Here is a 13,272-nt window from a genome sequence, read left to right as displayed (position 1 = left end):
AACAGTGAAAAATTTGGCAGTGGGAGGAATTTGCATTAGGATGACAGCTGGATTAGGCACTACGGGGAACTGACTCTCAACTATTTTGTTAATCCCCCTTAGATCTTGCACTAGCCTGTAACCCCTCCCCCCACTCTTTTTAACAGGGAAGATGGGACTATTTGCTGTGCTGGACGTTCTTACTAGAATGCCCTGTTGTAGCAAGCGCTCTATTACGGGAAAAACTCCTAACTCCACCTCTGGCTTCAGAGGATACTGTGGGATTTTTGGAGCTATCCTACCATCTTTTACTTGTACAACTACTGGAGCTACGTTTGCCATTAATCCAGTGTCCTGTCCATCTTTTGTCCAAAGTGACTCTGGTATCTGAGATGTCATCTCTTCTACTTGGGATGGATTCCTATTTGTCATAATGGAATGTGACATTAATTTTGATGGGGAGTCTAACATGTCTCGTACTTCCTGAGCGTGATTCTCAGGGATGTCCAAGAATACACCTTCAGGAGTACAATAAATGACGCAACCCATTTTACATAGTAAGTCTCTTCCCAGGAGATTAGTTGGTGCCGATGCAGCCAGCAAAAAGGAATGCTTGGTATGCAAAGGCCCTATTGTAATCTCGGCTGGTTTGCTAACAGGGTAGTGCTGGACTACTCCTGTTACTCCCATGGCTGGAATTGTCCTACCAGTGGTTCTCATGCCCACTGTCGAATTTATCACTGACTTGGCCGCCCCTGTGTCTACAAGAAAGTTTAAAGTTTTACCAGCTACATTGATTGCAATCTCTGGTTCGCTTCCAAGACTAGCAATCAACTTAACTGGGTGCAGATTACAGGTATGGCCACACCCCTATTTGGTATGCTGACCTCCCTGAATCCCGCTGGCAGCGACTACTTGTGCGGGGGTTAGCTGGGAACTACCAGAGGCATGCCAATCTCTGTTCGGGGGATATCTTTTTGTTTCCCCTGTATGTGGCTCAAAACTCCGCCTCTGTGGACCCTGCTCCCAATGTCGTGTGTCGTGTCGTTGTCTAGGGGGTTGAAAAGATCTTTGTACATTCTTTGTTCTACATTCTCGTGCAAAGTGTCCCGGTCTGTTACAAGAAAAACATGTTATTACACTTGCCTTACCCACAGGATTCGGTGGTACATACGCAGGCTGCCTTGTGGTCAGCGCCTGTATACTTACTGACATCAACTTATCACTTTGCGACTCCCTGTGCCTAGTGATATTTCTGTCGTGATCAATAGCAGCCTCTCTCAATGTGGACACTGACAGACCTCGCCAACATGGCTGCGTGGTCTGTACCCTAGCTTTTAATGTTTCTTTCAAACCATCCATCAGTACAGATACTGCTACTTCTCGATGGTTTGGGTTGGTCTTAATGTCTTCTATACCAGTGTACTTTGCCATTTCTAATAGTGCCCGGTGAAAATATTCTGTTGCCGTTTCGGACTCCTTTTGCTTAATGGAAAATATTTTATTCCATTTAACAACGGCAGGGAAATACTCCTTTAGCTGTAAATTTATCCTTTTTACATTATCCTTGTTGTACACGTCTGTAAGCGGTACATCTTTATCCAATGCACAGTCAGCTAAAAATTGAGTTGCGTCAACATTGGAAGGTAAACAAGCTCTTAGCAGTATCTGCCAATCCTTGTTGTTGGGTTCTACAGTGTTACCTAGATCCCTGATGTATTTTTGGCTAGCAACTAAATCCTTCCTGGGGTCAGGAAATTCGGACACTATTGTTCTTAATTCCATTCTGGAAAATGGAGTGTACATGGCAATGTTCCTTATGGGAGTGGCTCCAGACACATCTGTTTTTCCATTGGGAACTGCTATTACCCTTACAGGAGCAATTCTAACAGCCTCTTCCTGTGTAGATTCTACTGCTTGTTGTGGTACAATTGTTTCAGTGTAGTGCATGGTGCCGTACTTACCCGTTGACACGACCTCACCTATCCCTCCGCTAGGGGCTTTCACTAATCTCGTGGGTGTCGCTGTGCCTACTGTGGTCTCTGCTATGGTGGCTGCAAGAGAGAGAGCTGAAATTGTTGCTGAATCGTCTTCTTGATCACACTCCTGAGGAAGGTTCAAAACAGGGTACATCTTGCACGGGTTAATACTTGCATGAGTTATTTGGTTAACATCATTAACATTTACAAGGTTACTAAGAGTTTTTGTTTTATAACCCAGTGCGTTTCTCTCCGCAATCAACTTCTCTCCTGCAATGTATGGTGGAGGAGGAGCTGTGGCTATCAGCTTCCTGACTGCCCCAGATCCTGCCGCCAGAGCCAAACCTCTCTGTATCTCACCTTCCTGGTGCCATAACTGTAAATAATCATGATGTTGAATTCGTCTCTTTGCTGATTTTACGAGACATATCCTCCTCCTTAAATTTTGTAACACTTCTGGACTAAAGCTACCTATTCTTGGGAATTTGTCCCTGTCTTGTACAGTCATTCTCTCCCATTCATCACATAAAGATTCGGTGTGACTTCCATATTTTTCACACATTACATATCGTGCCGACCCAACTGGTCGGTTCACAGAATCAACCTGAACCAGGGTTGATCGCCCCCTACCTGAGCAACTGGCCCCCATAGTCTGCAGGTGTTGCTTAGTCCTCCTTGGATCTCTGTATCAAGGTTTTCAGCAAGCCTTTTCAGACAACCAAATTACTCCACAGTAGGCCGGCGGTGGCGGTTTACCGAGTACCCCACTCACTCGCCCACCTCGACCAATACGACCTGATCACACCGACGTGGTGCTGGCGTACTCGATACAGGGCCCCTATGGAACCTTCAGTTTACTGGAACATATGAGGGTTACCCGCAGGACACTTACTCTTTCCAGTAAAGTTGGGGTTGTTAGATAGTTCCTGAGTGACCAGCGAACTTCCCTTCCAAAAATAAAAAATTACACAAATCACGTCAGAATGTACAAATAGCGTTTGTGACCACTTTACTCTAATGGTATTAGGTCAGATTACTAACTACTGCACACAATTACGTGCGGTCCAATCGTTCAGTACACAAGCACTACTTGTTATGTACTGAAAGATCAATGGAATCGATGTTTCCGGCCGCGATTCCTTCAGCAAGAGCTTGTATGGCCTATATGGGTTCTGCACCAACACCCCAGGCGTTGTGCCACTGGACTTTTATAGCGGACCTTTTACCTTACGACCTCCTGGTCTTGTTACCTTATGACCTCCTGGTCTTGTTACCTTATGATCCGCTATACTCTAATGCTCAAATATTATTTAACCAGGGATGCCTCCCTAGCCACCGTATATGTCACTTACACGTATGTCCCTTGACGAGTACCCGGCTTTCCTTTTGGTTCCACCTTAAAGTTGTATAAACTTATGTATACAAAACCACACTCACTCAACACATGTACACTTTGTTTCTATATCTATTTCTGCGCAGAAATTGTCTTCAGTCCAACAGTGTTACCAATTAGGAGCAGGATCTGTTAAACTAAATTTCAGATTTTTTTTTTTTCCAAAAATAGATTTGCGTTATTTACCGCTTCGCGTTATCTACCGCTGTGCGTTACTTATCGCCTTTGCGCTAATTCTCGTTTTGCGCTAATTCACCTTTTTCGTGACTTGAGCTACGTGAGCGTAACCGGACGCTACGTTGCGTAATGTACGCTGCGTGCGTCTGCCTTTTTGATTGCGTACGCTAGTCTTTGTTAGCGACACGTGTACGCAATGCAAAGATCCACCGTAACACAATATATACTTTTATCAATGTAAATGATCCCTGATCATCTACCGCAATCCACACTGACTGCCTTGTCTCCTAGACAAATCGTGTGTTGTTCTATACTTTAACTATTACCTTTACTATGAAATAACAGCAAATCTCTTTTTAGCACTTTCTATCAACTATAAAAATTGGCAAACAGGAATAGTGATATACGAAATTGAAAAAGAAATGCAGATAAATGTATGCGTGCGTGTATACGCAAGACAGAAGAGAAATAAAACAGTTTTTAAAAGACACAAGCGTTTTGTTCTTACTTCCGGTTCCCGGATTCCTTCAGCACTCTTTATCTAAGCGAAGCAGACGCTTATCCCGTCAGCACTGGGAGACAACCTCCCACCCTTTGCTGGGGGATAATGTCTGCTGATCTACCTAGTGCAGATATGAGAAGGATAGGACGAGTCCCCAATTGACAATTCTAAATTCCGTTGTCGTATAAACAACCCTTTATGAAGTCTAAGAACACTGTACGCTGTTTGCCTAAGAAGTACCGTAAGGGTACGCTATTTGCGTAACGATCGCTCCGCCGTAGGCGAGACGCTCAAGCGTCACGTTCGCTCACGGCCCAGTGATCACAGGACACGTTATTGGTTATGACTAGAGTAATGATTCGCTATGGCGTAGCATACGCTCGAGACCACGAGGAGGTCACCAGCGGCGCAGACGCTCACAACGCTATACCTTAATGTTTAAACCTTATACCAATGAAATACACAGAATAACTTAATGTGAATACAGGGTGTAAGTGCAACCTTGTGTAACCTGACTAACTACAAGGCTGCTTGAGCGTCACCGACGCTCAAGTGAACACTTAATACTATAGAAAATACACAGATACTGGTTTAGGTTCCAAAGCCTATTAACTGTATTATATCTAATATATTTGAAAAAGGGGATAACAGTACAAATGATACACTACAATATAACAGAGACTTCCTAACCACAGAACTAAACAATAAATACAAAAGACAATACTACACTGACCTAAATGCAATACAATACAATACTATCTAATACAATACAATACTAGCCTAGTCTAGGGGAGATATGAGAGAACAGAACAGAGAGAGAGAGAGAGAGAGATGAGAGAAATTGGCTCACAGAAAGACAATGATTACGGAGAGAAACTTACGCACAAAGGGTATGATCGCCTGCGCCTCGATATCCAGCTCCCGGCTATCAGCAGATAACCGTTGATGAGAGAGTGAGAGCTGGATGTGGTCGGCCTGCCTATTTATGCCCCACACACAATGCAATCTCCTGGTCCTACAATCCCATTGTCCATTGGCCGAAGGAATTCGGCCCTGCATCATAACAAAAGGTCATAGGGTGATTCATACAGGTGGGCTGTGACGATTTCCAACAGCTCAGGTGGGTGGGAAACTGGGTTTCCCGCCGCATACCTGAGTATGTGTAAATAATAGTAATGGACATAAACTTCTTATGTCCATAACTATTCGCACGAGCGATTAATACGCTCCAAACCAACACCGGAATATTACTAATTAAATACTCTTCCGATGGGTACCAAACACTGCTGTATGATTCCTGTCAGACCCTTCGTACAATACAAAGAGGGATTCCTTTAAACAGGGACCTTCTATTTTAACCAGACTTTCAGAATCTATCAAGGTGACCATGATCTACAAACTACATTAATTGTGAACATTTGTAACGAATGAGTCGCACGCTACGACTACATAAACTCTACCGTAAATACGCATACCGCGCCTGCGAGTGCACGCTATCGCGGGTATGCGCCTTCACGGGAGAGCGTACGCATGCGCAGCGCGGACCAGTGTGCGGTGCAAATATGGCAACGTGCATAGAGACATTTTTCTGACTTTGACAATATATATACACACAGCGGTGATAAGAGTGGTGAAGTGAGCCAGTGGAGAAGTTGCCCATGGCAACCAATCAGCACTGAAGTAACATCTATAATTTGCATACTATAATATGATACAGAGCTGCTGATTGGTTGATGGGGAAATATCTCCACTGGCTCACTTCTCCGCTATTATCACTGCTTAGTAAATGTACCCTAACTCTCTTATTTTTTTCTCCCCCACTTATTATATCACCTTCCCAACACTTTCTCCCCATACTTCTGTCTACTCTCTCCCCCTCCTCATCTTTCTCTTCCTCATCCCAAAACTTTCTCTCCACCCCTTCTTCTCTCTCCTGTAACTACTGACACTGGTGGGAGAGGTCAGAGTTCATAGTATTCCAACTTTCATATTACAGCATCATTACATCATTTATATCAGCATTGCTTGGCTTTTATTATATAGATTTGTCATGTTTTTCATGTTTTTTTGTAATTAATCAGAAGCACCTATTAACAGTGTTCTCTTACATTTCTGAAACCCAACTTAAGGGGTTAAGGGGTCAACACTTAAGGGGAGATGTAGGAATCTTGGAGAGAAATAAAGTGGAGAAGTCACTCTTAGCAACCAATCAGCTTCTGTCATTTTTCTAGCACAGCCTGTAAAATGACAGCTAGAAACTGATTGGCTGGTATGGCCTACTTTTACTTTTACACTTTCTCTCTCTCTCTCTCTCTCTCTCTCTCTCTCTCTGATTTGATAAATCATCCTCCTGTTGTGCTCATTCTAGTCTGGAGTATGTGCATACAGTACCACCTGGTATAGAGAAGGGATATATGTGCATACTTTCTAGTAAAGGGAAGGAGTGCTAATGCATAACCCCTAGCACAGATATGGGGTGCATGTTAACACCTGCAGGTATAAAGGAGCAGTGAATGTGCATACCCCCTGAGAGAGGAGGCACCATGCAATATCCAGCATCAGCTGCTGTAACCGGTATGTCACCTTGCCAAGAGTTCACCACTCAGTCACCCCATGTGGCTGTTTCACCTGCTGTGGCTCCATTGACTGGTCTTCGCTATCTGCTGGCTCCCCCTTTATATACCCCTCTTCAGGGCCTGGCACAGCTAAAAGGAGCTGAGTGCCTTTCCCATACCAGACAGCCAGGGATAGCATAGGCTGTGGAGTTACGAGTCAGCCATTAAGAATCTGCCTGATTCTTATTGGCTATTGCCCTCATACTGTATGTGACAGCCAACAATTACAGCTGCAGTGCAGCAAGCCAATATGAATCAGCCTGATTCTTATTGGCTGCTGCTGGACATCACCGTAATCTACCAGTCGCGTGTCTGTGGTCGACCGGTAGATCAAGGTCAATTCACATTCATTCAGTCAAAAATGGTTTGCTATTGCTGGTGACTATCATCAACATTACCATGTACTGTATTTGAACCTGCCACTGACTGCCCAGAAACGATAATGCAGTTAGAGGTGTATACAGTATGTGGGCCTAATTCAGACCTGATCGTAGTCGTGCAAAATTTTGCACGGCTATGATCAGTTACTCAGACATGCGGGGGGATGCCCAGCACAGGGCTAGTCCGCCCCGCATGTCAGGCCCCCCCCCCCATGCACAGGTACAAATGCATCCCACGGCGGCGATGCTTTTGTACCTGAAGAGTAGCTCTCTACCAGTGCTATCCAGGTCACAGTAGCTGTATGTGACGCCATCACGCAGTTGTCGCGATCACGCCCATAAAACGGCGGGCCAATGCCGGCGGCCCGCCCCCTCCCGCCCAGCGACCTCCTCTACCTGTCAATCAGCCAGAGGCGATCGCTGGGCTGAGATGGCTATTGGCTGTCTGGCATGCGCCGGCGCATTGCGGCACCGGCGCATGCACAGTTCAGACCTGATCGGCTGCTGTGCGTGAACGCCCAGCAGCGATCAGGTCTAAATTAGGCCCCATGTGTCTCTATGTTGGTCTGCATCTTTTGCAACTGCCCCTAAATATCTAACAAAAGAAAGAATTCTGTATGGATTTGTTATTGTTAGTAACATTCCGTGAAGTGGGAATCTACTGTGTCTTCCATACTTTTGTGGTGCTGAGAGTTACCATTATAGTTTTACCAACATTGTCAGTACTGTATATCAAATAGGGAGATAGGGGTACCGACGACAAGTGCGGCTAAAAACATTGGTTTAATGTGCTTAAAATTAAAAGCCAAAAAAGGGGTATAAAATTATAAAAACGAGCTTTAATGTATATGAGAGTAAAGACAGGTTAAAAAAACAGGTATAAAATACAAGAATTTTTTTTCTCCATATAAAAGACCATATGAAAAATGTAAAAGGATAGGAAATCAGACTTAACTTGAAATCAGTGGGGGGTCAGTACAGGTCCAACACGTTTCGTCTCATCAGACTTCTTCAAGGGGTAGGGACAGAATGAAGCTGCATGTCTATTTATACCCATATTACTTAGTTAGGTGGTTGTGACATCATAATAGATCATGTGATATGATTATACAATTAGCATTGAGAGAGCTCATTTACAACATAGCTGGGGTGAGAACCAGGTCAAATACACTTATTAATAATAAAAACGAGTTAACTACAAAGGTTAAAAAGCATTTAAAACAGTCCAGAGTGTAATTAGGAGTCACTTCCGCCACACTTCCGGTGACGGAGGACTCGGCTCGGCACTTCCGCCCCACTTCCGGCGACGACTGCGCATGCGCCCGTGGCGGCTACCGGCTTCACAAGTCCTCTTGCGCATGCGCCCACGGCTGTTCTGAGCGGCTCTTAAACAGAGAGGTGTTCTGTCTTCTTGTGTTCTATCAACAAGGTCCATTTTGTGTGGGATTGTTTTGTATGCTTTTCAGTGAGGCTGTGGCGGCCACCTTTGAGTGGATAAGCAGACAGTCCTAGGATCCAGGCACATCGGTTTCTATAGCAACGGGATTACATACATAGAATGATAAAAACAAATGGTAATATCAAAGTATAATGATATATATACACATGTTAAAAGCACGGTTTCCATGGCAACAGCTCAAAAAACATCAAATAAACAGGTTTATTATATAGAGTATGTTAACCACTGCCAGTGTGCTATTTACAAAGTGCTAGTGCAATATAGTGGGGGAAACTATAAGTGACCTACATTATTAAAAGAAAAAGAAAAAACAATAATAGTAATAATAATAATAATAATAATACAAATGTGACCAAGAGGCTTATCTCAATAATAAGACCCGTGACTATTATTTATTGTATTAAAAAACGTGACATACATATGAGAACAGGTGCGTGTATAGTACGTCAAAAGGACCAGTGTGTCCGAATAATATTATTCAGTGATGTTAAAAAACTACTAAAATACGTGATTTTATACTGGTGCTGTTATTTGGTCAATATTCATTGGACATAGTCTGTCATCATTACAGTACCTGATCTTCCCATGTAGTCTCCCTCCCTGGTACTGGTCAGGCCCAGACATTGCTTAGCTTCCAAGATCAGGTTAGATTGGGCGTACCAGTGTGGTTTGACTGTACGCGAATTTCAACAGACACCATAACACCAAAAACCAGGTTACCACTAAAATACGTGATTTTATAATGGTGCTGCTATTTGGTCAATATTCATTAGACATCGTCTGTCATCCTTACAGTACCCGATCTTCCCAGGTAGTCTCCCTCCCTGGTACTGGTCAGGCCCAGACACTGCTTAGCTTCCAAGATCAGACGAGATTGGGCGTACCAGTGTGGTTTGACTGTACGTGGATTAAACAGACACCATGACACCAAAGACCAGGTTATTGAAAAAAAATGTAATCACAAAAAGTGCAGACCGTGCCTTATTAAATGACGTGAAATACATAAAGGTAAAAAAGGTAAAAAAGATAAAAAGAAAGAGAGGTGAAGGATACTACACCTTAAAGAAAAGGTGCAATTTTGTATCCTTCATTTAATCCAGCTGGATGTAAAGTCTGTAGCTGGTATATCCAGTACATTTCTCGTCTGGAAAGTTTATTCGCGAGGTCCCCTCCTCTCTCTCCCAAGTCCATGTGTTCAATAGCCTTGAATGTAATGTCCTCTGGATTGGAATTATGCTGTGATGTAAAGTGTCTAGAAACTGCATGACTTTCCACTTTGTTCTTAATGTTCCTTATATGCTCCTGGATCCGTATTTTTAAGGGTCTTTTTGTTTTTCCCACATACTTCATTTTGCAGGTACATTCCAAGAGGTAAATCACGGATGATGTGTTACAGTTAATAAAGTCTTTTATGGTGTATTCCTTACTGCCTTCTGTGTCACTGAAGGTTTTTCTGTTCCGGTGTAGATATCTGCATATGTTGCATTTTCCACACTTATACGACCCTGTGCATTTCAGCATCTGAGTCTTGCAGATGGATTTTTCTCTTAACACACTTGGTGCAATAAGGTCCTTCAAATTTCTTGACTTTTTGAAAATAAGTTCTGGTTGGGTCGGTAGGATCTCTTTAAGCACTGGGTCCATTAGGAGAATGTCCCAATGGGTTCTAAGGGATTTTCTTATTACTATTTCATGTTGACTGAAGGTGGTAATAAAGGCCACTGAGTCTTTTTTCTCTTCTCTGGTTTTATACGTCAGTAGTTCCTCTCTGTCCAAGGTTCTTGTCTTTTCCAGAGCTGCATCTAAAATAGACCCGGGATATTTTTTATCCTCAAACCTTTTTTTGTAAATTTCAAGTTGGTCATCACAGTCCTTAGAGCTGGTGCAATTCCTCTTATTCTTGAGAATTGGGATGCTGGGATATTGTTCTTCTACCTTTCTAAATGGTTACTTTGATAGTGCAAGTAACTATTCATGTCGACTTTTTTGATGAAATTTCTTGTAGTGACCCCTCCATTCTCTCCAGTTAAAATCAGATCTAGGTACTCCACAGATCTACTATCTAAAGTCGAGGTGAAAGCGAGATTCATATCGTTGATTCCCAGTGTCCTGAGGAAATCATTAAAAGTTTCTGTTGTGCCGTCCCAGATAATTAAGATGTTGTCAATGTATCATTTATATAGTATCACATTCTCCTTGAAGACTCTTGAATTGTAAACATGTACTCTCTCCCAACTTCCCATAAATAAGTTAGCAAAACTCGGGGCAAATGTTGTTCCCATCGCTGTACCGCAGCATTGTAAATAAAACTGGTTTCAAAATTAAAAATAATTATGGCTAAGGATAAAGTGCATAAGATCACATATAAAATACACCATAAAAGACTTTATGAACTGTAACACATCATCCGTGATTTACCTCTTTGAATGTACCTGCAAAATGAAGTATGTGGGAAAAACAAAAAGACCCTTAAAAATACGGATCCAGGAGCATATAAGGAACATTAAGAACAAAGTGGAAAGTCATGCAGTTTCTAGACACTTTACTTTACAGCATAATTCCAATCCAGAGGACATTACATTAAAGGCTATTGAACACGTGGACTTGGGAGAGAGAGGAGGGGACCTCGCGAATAAACTTTCCAGACAAGAAATGTACTTGATATTCCAGCTACAGACTTTACATCCAGCTGGTTTGAATGAAGGATACGAAATTGCACCTTTTCTATAAGGTGTAGTATCCTTCACCTCTCTCTCTTTTTATCTTTTTTTACCTTTATGTATTTCACGTCATTTAATAAGGCACGGTCTGCACATTTATGATTAATTTTTTTTTTAATAACCTGGTCTTTGGTGTCATGGTGTCTGTTTAATCCACGTACAGTCAAACCACACTGGTACGCCCAATCTCGTCTGATCTTGGAAGCTAAGCAGTGTCTGGGCCTGACCAGTACCAGGGAGGGAGACTACCTGGGAAGATCGGGTACTGTAAGGATGACAGACGATGTCTAATGAATATTGACCAAATAGCAGCACCATTATAGAATCACGTATTTTAGTGATAACCTGGTTTTTTGTGTTATGGTGTCTGTTCAAATTCACGTACAGTCAAACCACACTGGTACGCCCAATCTCACCTGATCTTGGAAGCTAAGCAGTGTCCGGGCCTGACCAGTACCAGGGAGGGAGACAACATGGGAAGATCAGGTACTGTAATGATGACATATGATGTCCAATGAATATTGACCAAATAACAGCACCAGTATAAAATCACGTATTTTAGTAGTTTTTTTAACATCACTGAATAATATTATTCGGACACACTGGTCCTTTTGACGTACTATACACGCACTTGTTCTCATATGTATGTCACATATTTTTAATACAATAAATAATAGTCACGGGTCTTATTATTGAGATAAGCCTCTTGGTCACATTTGTATTATTATTATTATTATTATTATTATCATTATTGTTTTTCTTTTAATAATTTAGGTCACTTATAGATTCACCCAGTATATTGCACTAGCACTTTATAAATAGCACACTGGCAGTGGTTAACATACTCTATATAATATACCTGTTTATTTGATGGTTTTTGAGCTGTTGCCATGGAAACCGTGCTTTTAACATGTATATATATATATATATATATATAATTATACTTTGATATTACCATTTGTTTTTATCATTCTATGTATGTAATCCAGTTGCTATGGAAACCGATGTGCCTGGATCCTAGGATTGTCTGCTTATCCACTCAAAGGTGGCCGCCACAGCCTCACTGAAAAGCATACAAAAGAATCCCACACAAAATGGACCTTGTTGATAGAACACAAGAAGACAGAAAACCTCTCTGTTTAAGAGCCACTCAGAACAGCCGTGGGCGCATGCGCAAGAGGACTTGTGAACCTGGGAGCTGCCGCGGGCGCATGCGCAGTCGCCACCGGAAGTGGGGCGGAAGTGCCGAGCCGAGTCCTCCATCACCGGAAGTGTGGCGGAAGTGACTCCTAATTACACTCTGGACTGTTTTAAACGCTTTTTAACCTTTGTAATCAACTCGTTTTTATTATTAATAAGTGTATTTGTCCTGGTTCTCTCCCCAGCTGTGTTGTAAATGAGCTCTCGCAATGCTAATTGTATAATCATATCACATGATCTATTATGATGTCACAACCACCTAACTAAGTAATATGGGTAGAAATAGACATGCAGCTTCATTCTGTCCCTACCCCTTGAAGAAGTCTGATGAGACGAAACGCGTTGGACCTATACTGACCCCCCACTGATTTCAAGTTAAGTCTGATTTCCTATCCTTTTACATTTTTCATATTGTCTTTTATATGAAAAAAAAATTCTTGTATTTTATACATCAGTTTTTTTAACCTGTTTTTACTCTCATATACATTAAAACTTGTTTTTATAATTTTATACCCCTTTTTTTGGCTTTTAATTTTAAGCACATTAAACCACTGTTTTTAGCCGCACTTGTCGCCGGTACCCCTATCTCCCCATTTCTTATACCTTTTAACAATACTATACCAGTGTTGTATTTTTAGGGTTTGGCTGACACCATTTGATAAGGTTACGTGGGCTTTTAGTGTTTTTTATTACACTTATAACGTATTATTCATTTACATAGTCTTACTGAGATTTCACCTCACAAGTGGCGCTGTACTATTTCTTTTTGCACAAGTACTGTATATCATTTTGAAACTGTGATTGGTAGAAGCCCCCAAAAGTTATTTTTCTGTTAATTTGGTATTCTGTAATTATCAGATCGCAGCAG

At 42.0% G+C, this 13,272-nt stretch overlaps 2 pseudogenes; one reads left to right on the top strand and one right to left on the bottom strand.

Moving 5' to 3' along the window:
- Positions 1-9,270: 9,270 nt before the first annotated feature.
- LOC134912517 (5S ribosomal RNA) lies at positions 9,271-9,389 on the bottom strand (annotated as a pseudogene).
- Positions 9,390-11,359: 1,970 nt separating this feature from the next.
- Positions 11,360-11,478, top strand: LOC134912516 (5S ribosomal RNA; annotated as a pseudogene).
- The last annotated feature ends 1,794 nt before the right edge of the window (positions 11,479-13,272 follow it).

Source organism: Pseudophryne corroboree, chromosome 4, assembly GCF_028390025.1.
Source record: "Pseudophryne corroboree isolate aPseCor3 chromosome 4, aPseCor3.hap2, whole genome shotgun sequence".
NCBI classification, from domain to species: domain Eukaryota; kingdom Metazoa; phylum Chordata; class Amphibia; order Anura; family Myobatrachidae; genus Pseudophryne; species Pseudophryne corroboree.
The sequence above is the reverse complement of the archived record's forward strand: the minus strand, read 5'-3'. Positions and strand labels throughout refer to the sequence as shown.